Raw genomic sequence first — 25,310 nt, forward strand, 5'->3', positions numbered from 1 at the left:
TCTGCTCCTCATGCACCAGTCTCCTGACTGCTTGACTGGGGGTGTGTACCTCACACCAGTTTAACTGGATTCTTCAGCCAAATTAAACAACAAAACCCACACTAAAGGGCCTGTGCTGGAATAAAAATACAATTTTCTAGGGTCTGAGGATGTACCTCAGGAGAGTGTTTGCCTAGCCTGGACCAAGGCCTGGGTTCCACACCCAGCATGGTGGTGCACATCTGCAAGGCCAACACTTGGAAGGTGGGGGTGAAATAACAAGTTCAAGGGTCAGCACTGTCTATGTAGGGAGTTCAAGGCCAGCCTGAGCTACATGAGAGCCTGTCTCAAAAAAAAAAAAAAAAAAAAAAAAAAAAGAGTTGTGGTTTGTTTGTTTGTTTGTTTGTTTTTGTTTGAGTAGTTGCCTTGAAATAGAGAAAGTACACTTTGCTCTAATCCCAGCTTGCTTTCTGTTGCTAACAGATAATCACAGTGGTCAAAGGCAGTTTGGGACTGAGTGGGTTTATTTGGCTTTCCTGACCATCCTGTTGGAGGTCTATCACAGAGAGGAATGGGGCAGGAACTCAGTCAGGGGCAGAGGTAAGACATGGAGAGGGGCTGCTTACTGGCTTGCTTACAGCCTGCCCATTTATTCAACAGGAGACCACCTGCCCAGCCTGGCACCGCCCACAGTGGACCAAGTTCTTCCACATCAATCATTAATCAATGCCCAGAAACATGCCTACAGGCCAATCCTCAGTGCAGGCTTCCTCTTCCCAGGTGTCTCTGGTTGTGGTATTGACTAAACAAAATGTGTGCAGCTGTACACTACTGATAGGATTTAAAAAATGTTTTTGTTTTGTACTCTCAGTACCCTAAGTAGGATCATACTTTTTGACACATCTGCTGACTTTTGTCAACCTGCGTAGAGCTTGTCTGCTGGACCTGGGATCCGAGGACCTGAAAGAATGGGGCAGCGTACAATCTGATGCTATAGACAATCTTACTGCCGTTTCACTGTCCTCTTATACAGGAATGTAACAAGGAAAGCAACGATCCAAGGAAAGTTGCTTGAGTTAAAAAAAAATCAGGATCAGAAAAACATGTCAATAAACGTCAATGAGTGCACACTAATTATTAACAGAGCAGCCCTTTCCCAGAACTTTCTCAGGATAGACCAATCTAAACACAAGTGCCTGGCAGGTACCATAGATTATATCCGGGAAAGCATGAAAGCGAGGCAGAAGGCCATATCCAGATTCGGGTTATACTGACCAGATTGGGTTCTACAGCTATGTTCTGACATCCCATAAGAATGACCGTGTCTTATACATTGAATGCAAATGTTATCACAGGAGGCATGAAATCACATCCAAGAACAATCCAGGGAACAAATCACACCTGAGGTCAAAGGCCCGCTCTCTGCCCTTTTTTCCAGAGCCTCTCTCATGGTTCTCCAAGGCGTTGTTCGTCATTCGTCATTCTTTTGACAGAGTTCTTCACTTAGAATTCCATGCCTTTACAGCACAGTAATGCCCATAGAGTTTTTTTTTTTTTTTAAAGATATTTCTCACACTCATATTTGAAATAAAGTAGAGCAAAAATATCTGCTCATCTATACAAGATGGTTTAACAGAACACATGCATTTGTTCTACCTAACACTGCAAATTCAACTAAATAATGTTATCCAAGATAAAAACAAACAAACAAACAAACAAACAACTAAATAAATGAAAGTTAAAATATGAATAGTTTAGGAGTTGGTAGAGAAGCCATGCCTTATGGAATCTGTACTGTTGTCAGATGAATTAACTCATACTCCCATGGCTGCTGGGTATCTTGATGTGTAACAGGTATAAAATACACACTGAATTCCTAAGACTGACAGAGAAAGAGGATGAACCCTCCTTAGTGATTTTTCTCTCTATTCCACATCAAGATGACAGGACTGTCAGTTCATTGAGTTAAGGAAAGTGAGTTCTTAAAAATCGATATACCTATTTTTATTTTTAAAAATGCATGTGTGGGGGTGGCGTGTGTGTGTATGGGAACCTGTGTATGCGCATGATGTCCAGAAGAGGGCGCCTGGTGTCCTCTTCCATCACTGCCTATTCCTATGAGACATGGTCTGGTCTCCTCGGAATCTGATGTAAAAATCCGTCATGAGAACAAGCATTGCTCATTATACCTGACACTCTTTAATGAAAAGCTGTGTGGCCAAGTTCAATGCACAGCTCAGGTACACTGAGCTGTGTAGGGGTTTGGCTGTGTCAGAGCTGATTCCAAGAAGGTAACCAAACATCTGAGTGTAAATTGCAGGTGTAGTAACAATGAGTCACAGGCAGATGGATCTTTATGAGTTTAAGGCCAGCCTGGTCTACAAAGTGATTCTGAGGTCAACCAGAGCTATATAGCGGGAACCTGCCTAAAAATAAAATAAAATAAAATATAAAATAAATTAATTAACAGTAAAATATCCAAATAATATGTGTTTTCTCAGCTAGGCTGGGAGCATCATGCCCCAGTGCTCCTTCTTCTGTCTCTGACCCTCTCTAAAACTGGAGTTACAGGTGTGTGCATGGCATCTTGTTTGTTTGGGGAGTGCTGGGATTCACATTTTGGGTCTCAGGATTGTACAGTAAATGCTTTGAACTACTGAGTCATGTAGCAAGCTCTGTCATTTGCTTCTTTTAAATATGGACAGTAGAAAATTTAAAACTGCCTATGTAGTTCTCATGTGTCAGCACTGAACAGTGCCCGTCTATAAGTACAAAGCCATTACACAGATGGCTCCTGAGCTGTGGGAGAGAAATGGGAAGGACAGAGAATGTGGGGAGGAGGAAGAGGAAAGCAGCGTAAACTTAAACTCTACTGCGTTTTTGTTTGTCTGGCTGAAGTTTCTTGTTGTTGTTATTTGTTTCGAATGAAGTCTCATGTAGCCTGGGCTAGCCTAGAACTCTCTCTCTCTCTCTCTCTCTCTCTCTCTCTCTCTCTCTCTTTTGAGACAGGGTTTCTCTGTGTAGTCCTGGCTATCCTGGAACTCACTCTGTAGACCAGGCTGGCCTCGAACTCAGAAATCCACCTGCCTCTGCCTCCCACTCCCAAGTGCTGAGATTAAAGGCCGGCTAAGCCTAGGACTCTCAATGTAGCCAAGGCTGACTTTAGACTATGACTTTTCTGCCTCTGTGTACAAATTACTAGATTTTAAGATTTCAGCACAATGCTTATCTTTTCTGCTGTATTTTAATTTTAATGGTTCAATATGGATTAGCACTGTCTTTTTATCTTATTTTTGTTTGTGTATATATATTTGAGTTCTCTCGTATGTGTGTGTGTCTGTGTGTTTGTGTGTGTGTGTGTGTGAACCCAGTCACGTGGTGTACAATCCTGAGATCCACACCCACAGAGACCAGAAAAAGATGGACTCCTTCAAAGTTGGAGTTACAGGCAATTGTTGGACAACTAGCAGGGGTGCTGGGTACCAAGTTCAGATCCTCTAGGAGAGCATCAAGCTCTTAACTTCTGAGCCATCCATTCAGACCCTGTACTATGTATTCTTCAATTTTATTTTTCTTTTTAGTACTGGAAATCAAAACTAAGGCTTTGACACACTAAACAAGCATGCTGCCCCAGAGCAACGTTTCCACCCTTGGTTTTCTGAAAGAGGTTCTTGCTATGTAGACTAGGCTGATATGCTATCAATCTCCCTGCCTAGTGTTGGAATTATAGTCATGAGCAACCACTCCCAGCTAAAGCATTCAAACTGGAGGAATCTATTCCAGGACTCCCAGTAAAGAACATGGCTCAGTTAACAGTGCCATGCCACTCTCTTCGTTTTGATCAAGAGTCCACGGTGTGTTCACTGCAGACATTAGAGGAAACTGGATGATTACGGGGACACTTGATTTTGCTGACAATGCAAATAATTTCAGGACAAAAAGTTGAAAAATAACAACAAGGGAAATAAACAATCCAATAAGAACTGTATCTTCCCAAGGTACTGTAAAGCAATTAGCTTCAGGTTGGCTACCCTGCCTAGAGTGTCCTTGTGACACCTTGACTGGATAGAAGTAGCAAGAACAGTGTGAAATGTCAGATTTTAAAGTTTTTCCCTAAAATTCCAGGAAGATGAGGCTGCTGTGTGTGCTGCAAGGATTTTTAGCCAGAGGAGGATGGTTGATGTCACTGTTGGAAGGAACAGGGAAAACTGCAGAGACCTGCACTGTGGCCTGGAACAGACAGACCTTAAAGCCCCTCACCATGAGCACTGGAGCCTTCCTGTTACCACAGTTCAGTCAGCACCAGGCCCAGAGAGTTTGGCCAAGAACTAGTGGTCAACTTTGGCATGAGGACAGTGAGAAGGCAGGAGGAGGCAGATCTTTGTGAGTTTGAAGCTAGCCTGGTCTGTATAATGAAGTTAACTTGGTCTACCTAGGGAGTTTGATATAGTAAGGCCCTATCGAGAAAGAGAGGGAGAGAGGGGGGGAGGGAGGGGGAGGGAGGAAAAGAAAGGAGGGAGAGAGGGAAGTAGGGAGAGAGGGAAGGAAGGAGGGAGGGAGAGAAGGGAGGGGAGAAAGAAGAAATTGTTGTGCCAGGCCTGCAACGTGGTACACAATAGCTCAGGTCTGTATTGAACTTGCTCATACAATTCTTCAGTAAAAGAGGTAGATAAAAAGCATTTGTACAATACGACTGTTTTCTTTATTTTTGTTGTAATGATGAATTTCTGCCTCCCTTTATTTTGGTGGGGGATGGTGGTGGCAATGGACAGAATTAGACAGGGTCTTATGTAACCAGTTTTTATTGTTGTTATTGGTGGTGGTGTTTTGTTTTTCTTGGTTGGTTGGGGTTTTTTTTTTTTATTTTTATTTTTTTTTTAAAGATTTATTTTTTTTATGTATGTGAGTACACTGTCACTGTCCTCAGACACACCAGAAGAGGGCATCAGATTCCATTACAAATGGTTGAGAGCCACCATGTGGTTTGTAGGAATTGAACTCAGGACTTTTGGAAGAGCCGTCAGTGCTCTTAACCACTGAGCCATCTCTCTAGCCTCAGTTGGTTGGTTTTCTTGAACTTCTAAGGTGGGCAAAGATGATTTGGAACTCTGGTTCTTCCTGCCTCCACCCACCATGGATGGTTGTGGTCAAATGTGTGCACTGAAATGAAGAGCAAGAACAATCTCTTCTTCCTTCCTTCCTTTCCTTCCTTCCTTCCTTCCTTCCTTCCTTCCTTCCTTCCTTCTTTCTTTCTTTCTTTCTTTCTTTCTTTCTTTCTTTCTTTCTTGTTTCCCACATCAATGGGAGTTCCAGGCTGGGCAGGTGGTCTCCTGTTGAATAAACGGGCAGGCTGTAAGCAAGCCAGTAAGCAGCCCCTCTCCATGTCTTACCTCTCCCCTGACTGAGTTCCTGCCCCATTCCTCTCTGTGATAGACCTCCAACAGGATGGTCAGGAAAGCCAAATAAACCCACTCAGTCCCAAACTGCCTTTGACCACTGTGATTATCTGTTAGCAACAGAAAGCAAGCTGGGATTAGAGCAAAAGTGTACTTTCTCTATTTCAAGGCAACTACTCAAACAAAAACAAACAAACAAACAAACAAACCACAACTCTTTTTTTTTTTTTTTTTTTTTTTTTTTTGAGACAGGCTCTCATGTAGCTCAGGCTGGCCTTGAACTCCCTACATAGACAGTGCTGACCCTTGAACTTGTTATTTCACCCCCACCTTCACAAGTGTTGGCCTTGCAGATGTGCACCACCATGCTGGGTGTGGAACCCAGGCCTTGGTCCAGGCTAGGCAAACACTCTCCTGAGGTACATCCTCAGACCCTAGAAAATTGTATTTTTATTCCAGCACAGGCCCTTTAGTGTGGGTTTTGTTGTTTAATTTGGCTGAAGAATCCAGTTAAACTGGTGTGAGGTACACACCCCCAGTCAAGCAGTCAGGAGACTGGTGCATGAGGAGCAGAGCTGGAGACCAAACAAACAAAGCAAAGACCAAGCAGATTAAGCAAACCATGAAGGCCAAGCAGCTCTCACCAGTTTTCAGTTGGAATCCCAGTGATTTTCATCCTCATTCTCCTCTCCTCTTTCCTCCCTCCCCTTCCAGGAATCAGTGTCCTGCCTGGGGCCTCTCCTCCACTCTTGCTCTCTGAACAGTCCACTCTCACTTGTGGCAGCCCAAGTGTTCCACTCTCTGGGATTATCAGAAGGATCCACCTGCTGTGTTGCTCAGGTCCTTTCAGCCACTTCCTGGAAGGACTGCCTCTCTCCTGCCTTTGCCAGCCCCTCTTTGTCCTCTCTGTTCCAGCCAGACTGGCTTTCTTTCTGCTTCTAGGACAGTCTGAGTTCTCCTGGTCCCTGCATCTATTCCATGCCTGGTCCCTTCCTCAGGACGCTTGTCTCTGGTGGCCATCGGAGCTGCCTTATATCTTCCAGTCTCTGGTTTACATATCTTGTCCAGAAAACAACCTTCTTGTTTGTATTCAGTTTATTTCCTGGGTAGTTTTTCCCAATCAAACTCTTACCTAGAGGACAAACTTGAATATGATGTATAGTAGGAGGCTATACAGGGTTCTACTCATGGTGCAACATGAGTTTGTCTCCTGTGACTGGAAAAACGAGCACATGCCTGCTGTATTGCAGTCCCATGAAGGAGGGGCTCCAGAGATAGATCAGTGGTTAGGAGTGCTGACTGCTCTTCCAGAGGACCTGGGTTCAAGTCCCAGTGCCTACATGGTGGCTCACAGTGCCTGTGGCTCCAGTGCCACTAGATCTGACTAACTCCCTTTTCTGGCCTCCTCCAGCTGTAGATATGCATGTGGTACAGAGACATACATAGGTGTGCAAAATATCCATTCACAGAAAAAGAAATACAATATAAAAACATTTGAAAAGAAAGAAAAAGACTCTTGTGTTCTTATTTCAAAAAAGTCAGAATGCAGTAGGAAAGTTCCATAGCCAAGCAAAGTATTTCAGCAAGACACACAGCACAGAGATGACCTCCTGTCAGTGTTCTGAAGGACACTGGAAAGGAGTTCTTGACCATATCTTTGTTTTTCTCCCACTCTGGAAATAGAAATTTTTACTGTTATGTTTGCTTAATTAGTTCTACAAAATTCAAGTGACTCTTGCTGCATAGAGATGACCCAATGGAACAGGTGTTCCATAAGTAGGAATTGGTGACTTCAGGAACTAGCACACGTGGCAGAGTTTAATTTCCACCCCTAGATCCATGGTGACTAAGGAGTCACTTGGTAGAGGAAAAAAATGTTTCTTAATGTAGTATCTGTGTGCTTGTAGCCTCCTATGCCTCCACATGCTTGGTGACGTCCTTCCAGGACAATCTGTCTCACTAAAATAAGAAGGATGGAGAGAGAGAGAGAGAGAGAGAGAGAGAGAGAGAGAGAGAGAGAGAGAGAGAGAGAGAGGAAGACAGAAAGAAAAAGAATGTTGTAATTAGGCTGAGAAAAATAAAGTCATGATAATAAAATTACTTCCGCCCTTGTAAGAATACATTCTTTGGAGACTTCCTGTGTTGTTTTTTGTTTGTTTGTTTGTTTGTTTTCTCCTTAATAATTTTATTTACTGTTAATTCTTCTAAGGAAGGATCACAGTTTGGCTCACAGTTGAAGGATACAGTCCTTCATGGTGGAGTCCATGCCGGCAGCAATGTGAGATATCTGGTGGCACTGCAGACACAGTGAGGAAGCAGAGAGTGATCAAGTTGGTGCTCAGCTGGCTTCCTCTTCTTATCCAGCTCATGGCTCAAGGCTGTGGGCTCTTGCTGCCCCCGTGTCTGATTTTTATTTACAACGTTTAACTTGGGGCTGGAGAGGTCAGCAGTGTAGAGTGTGGGTGTAGAGTGTGGGTTGCTCTTCTATTGGACCTGATTTAATTTCCCAGCTCCAATGTAATGAAGCTACAATGTCCTTTTACTCTAGCTCCAGGGCACTCAATGCCTTCTCTGGACTCCAAGGGAATGAACACATATAGAATACATTTCACATGTATACATACATACACATGCACAAATAAAAATAATAAATAAGAATTAAACAAGTCTTTTTAAACAAACATACATATACTAGTAAATCTTATAAAATACTCAAATTATATATATATATATATATATATATATATATATATATATATATAAATTTACATTTTTATGTCATCAAATTAAAGCCCTCCTATTTCAGCCTGATTTTCTTACCAGTCATAGAAAGAATATTATGGAGAGACTGATGGGTTTTGCTCATGACATTTCCACCTTGTCTTAGTTAAGTTTTCTATTGCTGCAAAAGAGAAAGAAAGAAAGAAAGAAAGAAAGAAAGAAAGAAAGAAAGAAAGAAAACTTGACCAAAATGCAAATTGGCCTACACTTCCAGATTGTAATCCATCAGTGGAGGAAGTCAGGACAGGCAGTGAAGCTGGAACTCTGTGGCAGGAGCTGATGCAGAAGCCATGGAGGGTGCTGGTTATTGGTTTGTTTCACATGGCTTGCTCAGTCTGCGTTCTAATAGATCCCAGGACCACCAGCCCAGGGACGACACCACCCACCATGGACTGGGCCCCTCCCAATTGATTGCTAATTGACAAAATGCCTTACAGCTGGATCTCATGGAGGCATTTCCTCAACTGAGACTGCCTCTCCTTTCTCTAGCTTGTGTCAACTTGACACACAAAAGCAGCCAGTAAACATCTCTAGACAGGGCCCGAGCACTGAGCGGACCACTACTAGCAGCTCTGCACCCAACCTCACAAAACCCAGATGAAGCAGGGCTACCAGGAGCTCTAACCAGGGCAGTATCTCAGTATGTATGTATATACAAACACTGGTAAATAAAGTGTTTTGGGGAAAAAAAAGAATATTCTGATGTGGATGCCAGGAAGTGCATGCTGACAGGAGCCTAATACTGCTGTCTCCTGAGAGGTCTGGGGGAGGCAGATGTTCACAGCTAACCATTGAACAGATCATGGGGTTCCCAGTGGAGAAGTTGGAGAGAAGACTGAAGGAGCTGAAGGAGTTTGCTGCCCCATGAGGAGAGCAACAATACCAACCAACCAGATCTCCCAGGATCTAAACCACCAGCCTGGGAGCACACAGGGAGGGACCCATGACTCTAGCTGTATATGTAGGGGAGGATGGCCTTGTTGGGCATAGGTGGAAGAGGAGGTCGGTGGTCTAGTGAGAGCTGGATGCCCCAGTGTAGGGGAATTCGAGGGCGGGGAGGTGAGAGTGAGTGGGTGGGTGGGGGCACATCCTCATAGAAGGAGGAGGAGGGGGGAATGGGATAGGGAGTTTCTGGGTGGGTGGGGGAAATGGGGAAAAGGAACAACATCTGAAATGTAAATAAAATATGCAATAAAAAGAATACTATGCAGATGAAAAAACCATCTCTAGACAAAAGCAAATGTGTTGTAATTTTCTCATGTTTTTGCAAAAATGAGTTCCTGTGGGATAGATTGTTTTGCACTATTTTAAAAATATATATATATTTCTTGGAGATATTTTCAAGTCATAGAGCTCCAATAAAATGTTGACCTTCTCAGCCCTGCAGTGGTGGCACACACCTTTAATACCAGCATTCTGAAGGCAGAGGCAGGCAGATCTCTTATGAGTTCAAGGCCAGCTAGCCTACACAGTCAGTTCTAGGATAGCCAGATCTACACAGGAAACTCTTGTCTCAAAAAAAAAAAAAAAAAAAAAAAAAAAAAAAAAAAAAAAAAACTATTGACATTCTCTAGGAATATAGATTTAATAGGCAAAGTCAACATTGTTCCAAGTCACAAGCCCTAACTAGGAAGTTGGCAAAACTTAGCACAAGTTTTATATAGCTGCTCCTGGCAAGGGCAGTTCAGCTTGGTGTCCAGGGACTGTGGGACATCTTGATTTGAGTGTAGACAGTTCTTTGTAAGAGGACCATCCTGGCTGAGATGTAGCTCAGTTTTTTCAGCATAGCAGAAACCCATGGGTGGTGGCACACACCTGAGATCCCAGCACAAGAAAAAGCAAGAGGATGGTAAGTCTAAAGTCACCCTGGGCTACACGGGAGTTTCAGGCTAGCCTGTATTAAATAGTGAGACCCTGTGTCAAAACAAAATAAGAAAACCAAACAATACCACTCCAAATCCAAACTGAAATGATTATCCTAACTCCATTAGGTAAAACCTAATGTTATTAAATCTCCCTGACCCATCTGTCTTCCCCTGAATGGACATAGGGACAACATCTTACACTCACTCAGATGGTCATAGTCCTGGAGAAGTTTTAGCACCAACCTAACTTGTAACATTGTCTTCAATATCTTTAAGAAATCCATGCATGCTTAATTTATTTATTTAGTTGGGAGAGGCATGGAAGCCCTTGAAAGTAACAATATCTTCTGGAAACATTTTGCTTTGAACAATGTAGCACCTTCCAGTTGCCAGAACAGAAAACGATCATACCAAGCTTTCTGTTTTCACAGGGCTCCATGCCTTAGCAAGCCCTGAGACCTAAATGCAACTAACTCAGTGACAGAAGTGCCATTTGGGCTGTAAACTCATCACTTGGGGATCACCTGCCAAACTAAAACAAAGACCCTACTCATCAACTGTTCATACAGTTCTGAGAAAGTGTCAAAATCTAACTTCCTTGCTGTTTGCCTTCTGTAGGTCTGCTTCTGGATAACTGTTCTTGTTAACTGAAATATGTCAACCCAGAACATGGTTTTAGTGCTTAAAACCTCATCCTGAGAAAGGCTTAGTGCTACTCTGGAATCCCAAGCAACCAGTATCAAAGCTGGTTGGGTAATAAAGATTGTCTATTGACTTAAACACATATTCAAGCAGTCTTCTCTGCTAATACCCCCACAACATTTCTGGAGGCCCCAGCAAGATCCCAGAGACTAGACCTCAAGACACTGGGGTGTCTTGGAGCCTCTTGGAGTGAGTAAGAGTGTAGATGGGTCTTGGAGTGGTCAGAGAATGTTGGGCCTTGGATGAGGTAACTCCATTTAACCTGTGCCCTTCAGTCAAGTAGGACACAGGTAGAGGTCTCCACCTCCAGAGATTTAAATATTAATGAGTTATCTAAAGGCCAGGGGTGTAGCTAATTAAGTTATTCCCTCCCCCCTTTTCCCCCTCCCTATAAAAGTCAGGCTCCCCTGGCTTTTGGCGGTGAGTGCTCATCACCTATACCCACTGCCATGCCATGAACAATAAAAGCTTTGGGAAACTCCACTTGTCACCTGATCTGCTGCTTCCCAGCCTTTGGAGCCTCGAACCATGCTGCAGCCACCAACCTGCGATGGCTGTGTGAATGTGGGACCCTCTGCCTGCCGGTGGTGTGGGAAGCATGCCCCGACCCGCTATAGGACCGCCTTGGAACCCCGCCACTGGACTCCCTCCCCGCACCCCCCCCCCCCAGAGTTTTTTTTCCCCACAAAAGAATTCCTAGGGGGTGTGCAATCTGAGTTATTTCAGGCCCCCAGGGTTCCCTTTGATCATTTGCTTCCTAATGCTTCCCCAGGAATCTGACATGTCCACTCCAAAAGGAAACAAATTACAATGTCACCTGGTCTGTCACGTCTGCAGGTAGTCTAGTTAAGGAGCCTTCTGTTTAAACACACAGAAGAGGTCAGACATAGTCCTGATCCAGAGTCTGGGATCCATTTGAGACATTACTGGATCCTCCTGTCTGTCCGGAATGTATGGATGGTGAGTGTGAATTCATTCAGTCTGTATGAACGTATGGTGGTGGTGGTGGTGGTGGTGTGTGTGTGTGTGTGTGTGTGTGTGTGTTTCTGTATGTTTCTGTAAGTTTGATTCCCTATATTGACAAGTGGCTTTCTCTGGTGTGAGACCCTCCTCTAGCCCAGCTAAAACCTGTGCCCTCTCCTGTTGGTGGTCTAAATCCTTCTGGCTCTGCCAGGTCAGGCAGAGGAACAAACAGACAAAAGCAAAGCACTCTGGGAAATGAGTGCTTGCTTGGTTTGTTGCTTGCCTCCTTCCTGCTCATGGTCAGAATTGATCCCAGTGTGGAGGTTGGGAGAAGCTGGGCCTCTCACCCAGGGCCCACTGACATCCAAGTGGAATGCACACCGGAAGGGGGAAATAGTTCCCCCAAGTGAGCATTTCTTCTACTCCTGTTCTGTGCCTGCTCTAAGGAAAGGAGAAAAGTTCCTCAGGGCTGAGCCCAAACGGAAGAGGGAATTTCCACTCCTTTCTCTCTCACAATTTATGTATTTGTTACAACCAATGATCTGTGAGACCCACCATTCTCTGAATAAGAGAAAGAAAGAAAGAAAGAAAGAAAGAAAGAAAGAAAGAAAGAAAGAAAGAAAGAAAGAAAGAAAGAAAGACACCCCTGAGCTGGGCAGGTGGGGATCCCTGCCAGATAAAACAACCTGGACAGAACAGATTTTCCCTTCTGTCCAACACTTACCAAGAAACTAAAAAACAAAAAGCAAAACAACAACAAACAAAAAACCCACCACCACCACCACCAACAACAACAACAACAAAAAACCTTTTGCTGAGTCCTTTTTGAAAGATTAAAGACAGCTACTAACAAGATTGCCTTTGTCACCCAGTTGGTCCCAGATATTAAAAAAAAATTATAAAAGTTAAAAGAAATTTAAAGAAATAAGTCAGTCCCGGTTGCTAGAGATAGCTTAGAGAGTGTTTAATAACAGAGAACTGATTGGGACAAGACCTTTCACAAAAACAGAGAGCCACTGTCATTTTCTCTAAAGAAGAGATGCACTTAGACTTACAGATACTCAGTAAAATTTTGACGTCTTACAAACCCAACCCCCAGGACTGGCCCAACACCAAGCTCCTATAATTGTTCAACTAACCAGTTTAGCTACCTCTGTCTAGATTAAACCATTCTCAATAAGCCTGGAAACAAAGGGGGGGAGTTAAAATCTGTGTTGCCTGGCTTGAAAAGACAGAAATTCTGGTTATGTGTCAGTCACCCTGGAGTACACCTCTCCTGCCTGTGAAAAGTCCTGGGACCTCTGACTCTCATGAGTCTGCTTCTTTCAGGAAAATAGGTGTACACTGTCTTGGACCTGAAAGATTAATTCTTCAGCCTCCTGTCGGCAGAGGTGAGTCAACCCATCTTTGTTTTTCAAATGGACAGACACGGTAGGAGGTTACAGCAGGCAATTTACGTGAACCAGGTTGCTCCAGGATTTAGACACTAAATACATACTTCCTGCCATTTTTTTTTTGTTGTTGTTGTTTTTTGTTTTTTTGTTTTTTTGTTTTTTTGTTTTTTTGTTTTTTTGTTTTTTTGTCAGAGGCTTCCTGGGAAAACTGATTCTAAGAGTCACTGAGGGATTGCTGCAAGTGTTATATAAACCTCAGGCTACAAAACATCAGCTAAACCAGGTGATGGTGCTGCATGACTTTAATCCCAGCACTTGGGAGGCACAGGAAGGTAGATCTCTGAGTTCAAGGCCAGCCTGTTCTACAGAGTGAGTTCCAGGACAGCCAGGGCTACCCAGAGAAATTCTGTCTTAAATAAAATAAAATAAAATAAAATAAAATAAAATAAAATAAAATAAAATATTGGCTAAGAAAGTCCACTTTTGTAGAAGGCTACTTATCTTGGCTACCAACTGAAGAGAGGCAAAGAGAGCCTGTCAGCACACAGTGGGATTGCTACCATCCTTCAGATGACAACTCCAAAGACTAAGAGACAGGTTCAACAGTTCCTAGGTGCAGCTGCCTCTGGATACCAGAGTTTGTAGAAATAGAAAGACCTCTATATACCAGCACAAAGTGGGGGCACTGAGCCCCTAATCTGTACTGAGACTAAAGAAAAGACAAAAGGGGGTTTAACTTATTGTGGTCTAGGAATAGCCACACACTGACTGGCCACTTGGACACAGGTCTCAGATAGGATGAAATTTTATTGAATGCTTAATTCAGGCAGATCAATCAGGGTCACAGAGAAGACTTGGGAATCAAACTGTGATGCTGATCTACTCTGAGAGCAGGCTTTTTATAGGAAAACCAAGCACAGAAGACAAGGGGAAGCAGTATTACATTTTGGCTAACTAGACAAAGTATTACTAGATGACCGTTAAGCTGACTGGGCCTATGTGAGGTAAGTGAGGTGGTGGTGAGGGGTTTTCCAGAGTACTAAGATAACAGAGGATGAGTAATACAACCATAGCATTGTGACCTTTTGGGAGACTTCTTTCTGTGTCAGCTAGAATAATTACTTCTGGGAAGTGGAATTTAAGAACTTGAATGTAATTTCACCTTATTAACTAGATAGACTAAATTCAAAATAACTACAGTTATGTTAAAATGAGTAGGTTTTAACTCAATCTTGGGTGCCATGGAAATACCCTGTGACAAACCTGTCCAAACCACTAGACCCTGTAGCCTTAGGATGGCCCACATGTCTAAGGGCTGTAGTAGCTACTGGAAATTTAATTTAAAAAAAAAAAAAAGCAAACAAGTTAACTGGGCCAAGTTATACTCATAGCACCCAACAACACACTTGAGTCCCTCCTCTGTGGAACACCAGAATGAAACCTGTCTAATGACTGTATGACCCAATACCAGACCCTACTCCTGGCCCGTTCTTGAGTCCAACTTGAGAAACCTACCACCATCAACGCAGGTGTTCATCCATGACTATCAGGAGATGAAAAATGAAACCAGGTACGTGGGAGCTGCAGTGGTTACTTTAACCAAAATGATTTGAGCTCAAGCAAGGTACCTCAGCCCAGAAAGCAAAATGATTGCTCAGACCCAGGCTCTCAGGTGGAGAAAGTCCATCACCATATACAAGGACGTCACTCAGTATTGTTTACTACCAGCCATATCCACGATGTGATGTATACAGAAAGAGGGAAAAAGAGCATGAAAAAAATCTTGACCTTTCTAGGAGCTATTTGTTTCCCCTTATAAATTGCTGTCCTCCACTGCTAGGCTTCTGACCTGGTTGCTTGACAAACAGACCTAAGACCAATGGCTATTTCTGGTTGTCAACTTGACTACATCTGGAAAAAACTGCAATCCAGAAATGGAGGGCATACCTATGATCCAGATCTTGAGGCTGGAAGACTCAGGCTTCTGACCTGGATCTTGACAAGGCAATCTGTTTGTTTGTTTGTTTGTTTTTTGAGACAGGCTTTCTCTGTGTAGCCTTGGCTGTCCTGGAACTCACTCTGTGGACCAGGCTGGCCTAGAACTCAAAAATCCGCCTGCCTCTGCCTCCCAAGTGCTGGGAGTGCTACCACTGCCCGACAAGGCAATCTTGAGGCATAGTGGCCATGAAATGTTTAGGCCCTGGCAAAATAATAATTCCTGGAGACAGAGGCAAGCAGATCTCTGAGTTCAAGGCCAGCCTGAGACACAACAAGTTCCAAATCCAAACATGGCAGTACACACCTTTAGTCTCTGGGTCACACCTTCTGCTGGAGGCCTACATAAGGACAATGGAAGAAGGAAGACTCACTCTTCTTTGCCTGCTTGCACTTACTTGTCAGCCCATCTGCTGGAACATACTTCTTCAGGATTCCAGCTTATACAGATGACCAGCTGAAACAGCTAACCTTGTGGGACTGAGAAAGAACTAGTATTAGACTTCCCACTCACAGCTGCCTATTGTTGGGTTACTTGGAATACAGACTGTAAGTAATTATAATAAATTCCCTTAATATAGAGACATTCCATAAATTCTGTAACTCTAGAGAAGCATTACTAATACAACCAATGAGGCCTATTGATATTGTAATGGCATGAGTTATTACTGAGTGATACTACCTGAGACTCCATGCTAAAGGAAACAGGGACAGCTCAAACCTACCCACAGACAGGTTGATGGAGGACACTAGAGGGAAATGAAAGATCATTCTCTCAGAAACAACTGGCAAGACTGTTGGTAACTAACCTTCACCAGGCTACATCTCTGGTTTCAGACTGTGGGACAAGGGGCTAAGGTACATATTTCACATATCAGAGCAGATCTGGCCTCCAGGTTCACCCGGCATCCCTCAGTCCTTACCTGGCATTCCCTTCCCCCAGCCCTCAACTTTCCAGCCTAGAGGCTGTACTATCTTTCTTCCCCTAGAGGCTTTTTTCTATGGAATCCAGATATTTCGGTCTCCCCACCTTCTCTCCTCCCTCTTCTATCTCATCCTTTTCTCTCTCTCTTCCTTCTCCTCTTCTGCCTCCTCCTCCTCTTCTTTCTCCTCTTCTTCTTCTTCCTCCTCCTCCTTCTCCTCCTCCTCCTCCTTCTCCTCTTCCTCCTCTTCCTCCTCCTCCTCCTCCTCCTCCTCCTCCTCCTCCTTCTTCTTCTTCTTCTTCTTCTTCTTCTTCTTCTTCTTCTTCTTCTTCTTCTTTTCTCTCTCCCACCTCTTTCTTTTTCTCTCTCTTCCCCCTCTCCTCTCTCTCCCTTCCCAAGGCAACTTCCCTGGCCTCCTTCCTTGGTGCCAGTGAACTGGCCCACCTGACAGCAGCGTCCCAAAAAAACTGCATATAATATAATATAATATAATATAATATAATATAATATAATATATGGCTTAAATTGGTTCATTTCACCAGTGGAGAAATAACTTATCACTACTCATCTGGGGTCAACAAAACTTTCTGAGTTGCTCAGACCAAGGAATGTTGTACCTTAGACTGCCTAGCACAGGATGTCTTAGCCAGATAACAGGTTTGTGCTCAGATGAATCCAAAACTGATAACCCTTACCCAGGAAGGGGTGGAAATGAACAATCAATACCTTAGCAAACACTGGAACAACTGATTTCACCCAGATCTCGCCTACTGGGGGAGGATAAAAGTACTTGCTAGTTTTTAAAGACACCTTTTCAGGGTGGATAAAAGTGTCCCCCACACAGGCTGAAACTGCTCAGATAGCAAGTTAAAAAGCTCCCTCAGGATTCGACTTCCTATTAGCAATGGGGGTCTGATGATGGCCTAGCTTTCATATCCCAAACCTATCCAATAACAGCTAAAGCCTTAAACATATATTAAAAACTTTATTGTGCATATAGACCTCAGAGTTGTGGACAGGTAAAAAGAATAAACAAGACATAAAAAAAAAAAAAAAGCTGAGCATCCTTCCTTTGCTTTGCTTCAGCTGTTCCACTTGGTGTAGGAATGGATTTACTCCCAATGACATTATGTTTGAGAGTCGTATTGGGGGCCCTCCTGCTTCAGCAGTTGGCAGCATTCTCTTACCATCCCTTTCTCAAGTCACTTCAGGGACTTCAGAAAGCCCATCATTAGACTATCTGAGAGATCCGGCTGACCTCCCGGTCCATTACCAGTTTCTCCTTATTCCAGTCGAATGATACCGTCTGGGTCAAGCAGGTAGCCAAAGGGCCACTGAAACCACCTTGGATAGAATGCTACAAGGTGATTCTCTCCACTCCTATGGCTGTGGAGGTAGCTGGCATTACACCATGCATTCACCACACCCTGGTCAAGAAAGTAGAAGCTACGGACCTATTTGTCAGAAGCCAGGACCCTCGCCTCTTACCCTCACCCCCTACCTCTTCCCACCTGCACAATGTCCCCTGCAGCTTCATCCTGCCTGGAAACCACAAGGTCCGGTTTGACAGTTACAGATAGACTTATAGATTCAAAGCAATGTACTGATTCTTTTGAGAAAAGCAGGTAGACTGCACATTGTTCCAGGGCACAGGCCGAGAAGATTCTGTACTTTCCCACCACCTGGCCCCTCTTACCCCCTCCCCTTGTAAAATGTATTATAAAAATGTGCTTTTGTTTTAATACATGACTCTTGACAAGCAATTGCTTCCTTGAGTCCATTTTCTCTCTCGACCGTTCTTTTTTCAGGTTGTGGTCCTCCTTGCCCCCACGAAATAACTAGGACCCAAAGGTCAGGTCACCTATTGCCAAATGAACTGTCTCTAGATTATGGACTCATTGAAATTAAGGTTTCATTAAGCTTCTGGCTTTCTACTCCCTGACCTTCTGCCTTTTCCTGAGTCTTGTGTGTTGTATTATGGATATGAGTACAGGGTTATGGGCCAACCCCCATCACCCTCAGGCCTGGATTAAAACCTGAAGATAGGCCCAGAGAAGGTATTAGCTAGTGTGACTTCAAATTAGCAAACCCATAGTCCATCTTGATCTTCACATGCTGATGCCTATTTTAAATATCTGGTTATATAAGGGGAAAAAAAGATGAAAATTTATCTTTTAAGATAAAAAATTTAAATTTACAATTCTACACATGCCTTATGGCCGGGTCCCTTGATTACTAGAAACAAGGGAGTTTCCGTTACAAAATTTGAGATTGTAAAATGAGGCTTCCTAAAACAAATTCCTTTAAAAAATGTTCTGGCCTTTGGGAAAAGGAAAAATCTGAGGATTCAGAATCTATGCCACAGAAGGCACCCTGGGGATAGAAGTAATCATTCCTAACCAAAAATCAGCCAGGATTCCTGGTTATGGTTAGACAACTGGCCCCTGTACCGCATAGGGGTAAAACAGTTCAGAATGTCATCCCATTAACTGACAAAAGTCACGGTGACTGGAAGTACCCCAAATCAACATTAGAGGACTTATAAGAGGCTAAAACTTGCCTAATATTGAAAGGGTTAAAATTTTTAAAAAACTCCTAGCAGACTGAACAGAACCAAGAGTGCAGGTCAGCTTGGTCGTGAGCTCTGTGTTTCAGGAACTTGGCTGACCACAAGATAGATGGTTGATTACGAATAGGCTCTTAGAGAATAGCCTATACAAAATGTTCCCCATGACTGTTCCTTGGACTCTGTCACAAACTGAATAATGGGCTGGGACTTTCCACAGGTACTCTCCAATAACCCTCCTTTACTCCCCCTGGGTTGCAGTTTCCCCCCTGAGTTGTGGTTTTTGACTTTAAATTCTCTCTGTCTCCAAAGCCCCACTGTCAAACCCCACTGCCCCTGTGTGGGTCATGGGTCTTGACCTCAACATGTTGATCGAAATATACCTCTTGCTGATTGCATCAAGTTCGGTGTCTTGTGAGTTACTGGGTGGCCACGAATTCCTGAGACTTGGGTGAGGTCCTCCCTTCGTGGGGGCCTTACAATATTTAAAAATTTTAACCTCCTAGGCACTTCTCCTTATTCTGATGCCTGCTATTCTGCCTTATGGGTTAATTTATCTGAATAACAACAACCTGTTGTTGACCAACTACATCTCATTACAACAAGATGAGGGGTTCACAAATTGACTCACTTACTAAGAGCAGTATCACAGGGCACCAGACCTTAGCAAGTCGTGAGATTGACTCCATGGTGGAAGTGCCATTCAGTCTGTAAAATTCAGCGGCACATGGACATCACCACCTGCCCAAACTAAAACAAAAGCCTAATTCATCAAAGTCAATATAGTTGTGAGAAAGTCTCTAAATGTACTAACCTTGCTTTTTAGTTTCCATAGTTCTGCTTCTGGCTAACTGGTCTTGTTAACTGAACTATGTCAACCCAGAACATGGTTTTTGTGCTTAAAAGCTCACCCTGAGAAAGGCTCGGGGCTACATTGGGATCCTAAGCAGCCTGTGTAGTTGTCAGCTGGCTAATAAAGACTCTCTATTGGCTTAAACCCATGTCCAAACTGTATTTGTCATCTTGCACAACTACCTGTCAAAGTAAATTTTATTCACCAGATGTAACTGTTGTCTGAGAGGCTTACTGCTGAATAGACCCATCCGTTCTAGCTCTTTTTGAACTCTGGCTGACTGGTTCTGGCCCAATCTCCTCTCCAAGATGACTGATTCAAACTGGCTTCTCTAAGATTTTGATTGAATTGCTTTGTTTAGCCTTAGACTAACTCTGGCAATCTGTTCTAATCTGGATCCTTCTCATTTTCTGGCTCATTCTTCACCTGCAGCCTGCCTCTAAAAATTGTCCTGGTAAAACTCTCTCTCTCTGTCTCTGTCTCTCTCTGTCTCTCTCTGTCTCTCCCTCTCCCTTTCCCTTCCCCCCTCTCTTTCCTTCCCTCCCTCTCTCTCCCCCACTCTCTCCCTCCTGTGTTGTTCTCCTGAGAGTTGGGCATATCCTATCTTTGACTCATTCTTGTTCATCACTTTGTCTGCCTCTCTATTAGACATCACTTTCAAATATGGCTACTTCCTTCTACAAACTAACTTTACCTTCATTGTTTGGGATTAAAGGTGTGTGCTAAGGGTATGTCTGTAGTCCAGCCAGAGGGATTAAAGGTGTGTCATCCCAGCCTGATCACACAGACAAATGTGACCCCTTGCTCAGCAGCTGTGTTGCTGGATTAAAATTCCTCTACAACTACCCAACTCTGGAAGCCTGTGTAGTTAGTAAGCCTGAAAAGTGTATGAGGGCATGGAGAAGCTCATCTTAGAAAGCTGGCAGCCTCCCCCTACACTTCTGCAAGCAGGGACTTTAGCCTAGCTTTATTTGCTTGAACTGTTAGTTAACTGGCAGACCAGCATTTATAATTAGTCAGCTTTCACTTCTGCCTCTGTACCACAACTGTCGCTGGGTTCTATCTATATTCTATTCCTCTTTCTGACTTTCAGTTTATTCATCTATAACTAAGAAAGCTGGTACAGTGGTTCAAAGGCCCTTTCTGCAGAAAACTTCTTAAAGCCAGCATGATCTCCACACCTGGAGTCTGAACTCAAGTTAAGACCTTTGCTGAAGCTTTGGCGACTGCCCAGCAGAAAGTTAACTTTTCTTTGTTTGTTGTGGGGACAAAGTCTCACTACGTAGACCAGGTTGGCCTTGAACTCAGAAGATCTACCTGTCTCTGCTTTCCTGAGTGCTAGTTTAAGTATTTTGTTATTATCCCTTTAAATTGACGTTCAGGCAAAAGGAATGTAGAACTAGAGAGACTCAATTTTCAAACAAAACACTTGAAGGTGTGGCCAGAAGATAAGAATGGAATTCTGGGACAGATTCTTCTTTATCAGCATCTCTGGAAGAGTCCAGCAGCAGCACAGGATTAGGGGACACTAACAAGAAGTGGTGACTCTTTCCTAAGTGGTAAGTACCGTCTTCTGCAGGCTTGTGCTGGAGAGAAGCGATGAGGAGAGTGCTCCCTGGAGGTTCTGTACCAAGTGGCTTTGCACTTGGGATGGCATGGGATTCTGTGTGGGACAGTAGGACAATGATGAGTGTAGACTTTAGGGCAACTGAATATCCAATAGAGTTCTTTAGATTCTTGGAAGGTGGATGGATGCTAATTTAAATAGAATAATGGACTTTTATAGATTAAGGCCTTCTTAAATGAAGTTAACATGAGATTTAAGAAGAAAACTATAGAAGACAATAGTCTGGTACTGTTAAACTAAGCCCTATATAGTTAGGCCCGGATCTGTAGCTTCAAATTAAGGTTTTGTGTTAGGTTTGTGAACTTGGCAAGGCCGGAAGTAGAAAAGATTTGCTTTAGTTGGAGTGTTGTGAGGGGAGCATGTGGCCAGTCTAGGGGAGTGTGCACCTTTTAGACCTTGGCGTATATTTGGCACATTTTTTAAATGATTTGTTTTTATTTAATGTGAATAGGTATTTGTCCACATGTATGTCAGTGTGAGGGTGCCAGTCCTCCCTCCACCCCCCAAACTGGAATTACAGTTGTGGACTGCCAGGTGGGTGCTGGGAGTTGGACTTGGGTCCTCTGGAAGAGCAGCCAGTGGTCATAACCATTGTTCCTTCTGTTCAGCTCCTGGGTTTCATTTTTCTTTAAGTGTTGGGGAAGATATTTAGAGAAAAGCTTGAGAAGATTTTTAAAATGCATATATTTATGTTGAGAATTGGTATACTCCTTCGGCAGAATGCAGTTTCTTGTATTCAGGGAACTTCATCCTCTTTGTCTGTCTGTCTGGCCTGATATTTCCCCTTACTTCCAGGTGCCATAGGGTAATTGTGCTTTCATACTCCAAGGCCCCAATGCTTCTCTCCCCCACCTAACGTGTGAAGTTTTTAAAATAAGCCATGAGTCAGTCAGTGCAGGAAATACATAATGAACCACTAAGTTCTGAAATTACAGGCATAAACCACTGTGACTGGTTCTTACCATCACTGTATTTGAGACAGGGCCTCTTGTGTGTCAGGATTTCCTCAGAATAGAAGCTTTGCTGAGGATGAGCTTGAACTTCTGCTCCTCCCTTTCCCAGTTGCAAACACCTTCATACCCTGTTATCTGATGAGGAAACTTGAACTCAGAGCTTCCTGCTCCCCAGGCAAGCTACTCATTTTTATCAAAATCCAAACAACATACAACCAACAAAAACAAAAACAAAAAAAAAAAAGAGAGAGAGAGAGAAAGAAACCCTAATCTTAACATGTTGGCAATCCCAACACTTGGGAGACAGTAGGGAAGGGCTTAAAATCCAACTGAGCTACAATGAATCAGAGGCCAGCATATGGTTTTGTTTTGGTTTGGTTTTTGTTTTTTCGAGACAGGGTTTCTCTGTGTAGCCCTTGCTGTCCTGGAACTCACTCTGTAGACCAGGCTGGCCTTGAACTCAGAAATCCGCCTGCCTCTGCCTCCCAAGTGCTGGGATTAAAGGCGTGCACCACCACTGCCCGGCCCAGCATATGTTTTAAAGTAAAAAAAAAAAAAAAATCAAACCTTTTGATTATGGCCTGCTTTTGATCATGGTCTTTTTCCACTTGAGTGTGCACATTTGTATGTGTGTGTGTATATACATATATAACTTTAGTGATATAAAAATACAGACTCGTCTCTAAGGTGGCAATAAAATAGGTGATTTTGATCCTACTTTGAGTGACCATGGGTTTGGGACATCAAATAACCCTGAATGACATTCCACTATGAAAAATTTATATGAAGTTCATTTTATTTTATGATTATTTGTGTGTGTGTGTGTGTGTGTGTGTGTGTGTGTGTGTGTGTGTGTTTGCTGCAATAGCGTCTTACTATGTAAATCTGGCTGACCTGGAACTTGCTATGCAGATCAGACTGACCTGGAACTCATTCCTTTGCCTTCTAGTTCTGGCAATGAAGGCATGCACTACACCATACCTGACTCTTTTCTGTTGTATTCACTTTTTTGTGTATTTCCTGGAGATAAAAACCAAGGTCTCTCTGCCAGTAAACTCTAACTCCTGTCATCCAAACTCATTATCTCATGTTTTATTTAGAGACGGGGTCTTAAGTAGTTGCTCAGCTAACCTAGACAGGTCTTACGCTCATAACCCTCCAGCCTCAGCCTCCTGAGAAGCTGGAGCTACAGGCCTGTACTTCCAGGCCAAAAATGAACTTTGACAATCCCAGAAATGAAAGTCAAGAATCAGAGTGTATACAAAGCACAGAGGTAGGACTGGGTGTGTTGGATCATGCCTATAATCCCAGCATTTTGAGGCAGGAGGATCTCTATTTGTGAGAGACCAACCTGAGAGAGAAAGAGTTCTAGGTTAGCCTGGGCTACAGTGAGACCCTACCAAAATAACTAAATAAATGAATAAAGTAACCAACCAACCACACGGGTGGGTCACGAGGTGGGAGCTACAGCAAGGCAAAGGGATTTCTGGTCAAGAGATGTTTATTGCCTTCCTAGCCTCAGAGCAGTTGAAGCTAGCTGAAGCCAACCTAGGCTACATTTCAAGTTTTATCTAAAAGTTAAGAGATGGTTAGAAGCTGATCTCAGTAGCTAATGGCTACGCAAAGATCTAAGATATCCTGAGGTAACTTTGGCTCTGCTGGTCCCTATTCTATCACTCCACCATCAGTGTACCAAGGTCTTAGGCATCTTGATCCCATGATTCTGCTTAGCAGTCAGCTGCTTAGAGCACTTCAGTTCACAGCACCTTAAAAGCCTTCAGGGTCTGCAGCTATTGCCTTGCTCTCCTTTTCCTTGCATCCATTGCCTTGTGTTGAGTAGCTCTGATTTTTGCAGCCCTGGCTTGGAGACATTGCCTGTGCCTGTGACTTTGTCTGCCCTGACATTCAGGACCCCCTTGTCTTTATGCTCCTCTTGCCTCCTTGGGCTGCTTAAGGCTGTGTGGGCACCTCTTCTCTGTTGCCTTTTTATGGAAGGCTGTCCCCAGAAGGACCCAGGGCCTTGCCTAAGCACAAAGAAAGCCTCAGCAAAGGCATTCCCTTCAGCATAACTTCTCCCAGAATAGCTAACACAGGCTTCTGCCTTTCAAAGACTGTTTCTAAGCCAGTTCTTCCCAAACTCTACATTTAACGCAGATCTTCCTTCTTTATGTGATATTTATGAGCCAAAGATATCTCTGGCTCAATGGGACAAAAAACCCAGGGTATCTCTTCCAAACTCTGTGGTGGGAGAGGCTCTTCCCTCCTCTGCTGACAGCCCCTCCCCTCATGCACAGCTCAGGCCTGAGTAACTAACTCATCCCCTGCAGACAGACAGCCTTCAGGAAGTCCACTTTGCTCTGCCTTCTGAGCCTACAGACTGAGAGTCTTGATTCCTTTGACCACATTGCTCTCTGTTGTCTCTTCCACAGGGAACTTCTGCAAGGACTCTCAGATGTCCTTGCTTGTTAACCAGCAGTCCCAGTGGTCCTCAGAGGGCACCAGCTCCTGGGACCCCCACACCCCAGCAAAGACTCTCTGTGTCCTTGGGAAAAGGAGAGTCCTCACAAAGTGGCTCCTGAACCCTGTCCCTGCCCTGTCCCTGTTCTTCTCCATTGCTGTTCCTCACTGTCCCAGCTGCTTGCCCTCTCCCCTGCCACAGGCACTCTCCTGCATCTGCATCTGGACTCTCTCTCTCTCTCTCTCTCTCTCTCTCTCTCTCTCTCTCTCTCTCTCCCTCTCTTTCTCTCTTCTTCCCTCACAGCTCTTTCTGGCTGGCTAAACTTTGTTCAGCTTTGCTCAAATACCTTCTGTGTAACAGTATTAGAAAGTGCACTTAAGCCTGACAGTGCAGGCTAAGATTGCACCCACACCCCATCAGCACTGCCACTGAAGCTTTTGAAGCTTGCTGGATGCTGCCTTTGTCTTTTCCCCACTCTGGTCACTTGTCCATCCAGCATGGTTAGGAGCCTGCACAGACCTATGCCCTGAGTGTCTGGGCATGGACTCGATCCTCTCTTATATATATCATGAGTTAACTGTTTACACATTTTTCTTAAAGTGGTAATTGTCCATGTAGACACAACCTTTATGAGACCATTAGTATATGCAATGTATACACCGTGTATATACAGTCATGTATACATGAGATTCATCATTATATACAAAATTTACACAATTATTTTTATTGTACTATAGCTATGTAATAAATGTGAAATGAGTCAAATTTTAGTACGATAATGGTTTGTTCTACCAAATATAATTACCTCATTATTCTACATTTCTAATTTCATGATCATTTAAAATTCTGTGTATA

General features: G+C 43.6%; 2 protein-coding genes across 6 annotated transcripts in view; one reads left to right on the forward strand and one right to left on the reverse strand.

Annotated features, from left to right (window-relative positions):
- The window catches only part of LOC117711422 (hepatitis A virus cellular receptor 1 homolog), a 99,822-nt gene that overhangs the window by 34,680 nt on the left and 39,832 nt on the right, over positions 1 to 25,310 (reverse strand). The gene's annotated exons all lie outside the window — the stretch shown is intronic.
- LOC117711531 (T-cell immunoglobulin and mucin domain-containing protein 2-like) overlaps positions 12,921 to 25,310 on the forward strand; it is a 38,880-nt gene continuing 26,490 nt past the window's right edge. Inside the window, exon 1 of one of the 5 annotated variants that reach the window (XM_076936996.1) lies at positions 12,921 to 13,077. The gene's annotated coding sequence lies outside the window, so the exon portion shown is untranslated. Of the gene's footprint in view, positions 13,078 to 20,441; positions 20,977 to 25,310 lie in introns of those variants that run through there. The other 4 variants (XM_034507254.2, XR_013111322.1, XM_076936995.1 and 1 more) reach the window with 4 other exon arrangements.

The sequence above is a fragment of the Arvicanthis niloticus genome, chromosome 6, assembly GCF_011762505.2.
Source record: "Arvicanthis niloticus isolate mArvNil1 chromosome 6, mArvNil1.pat.X, whole genome shotgun sequence".
Lineage (NCBI taxonomy): Eukaryota > Metazoa > Chordata > Mammalia > Rodentia > Muridae > Arvicanthis > Arvicanthis niloticus.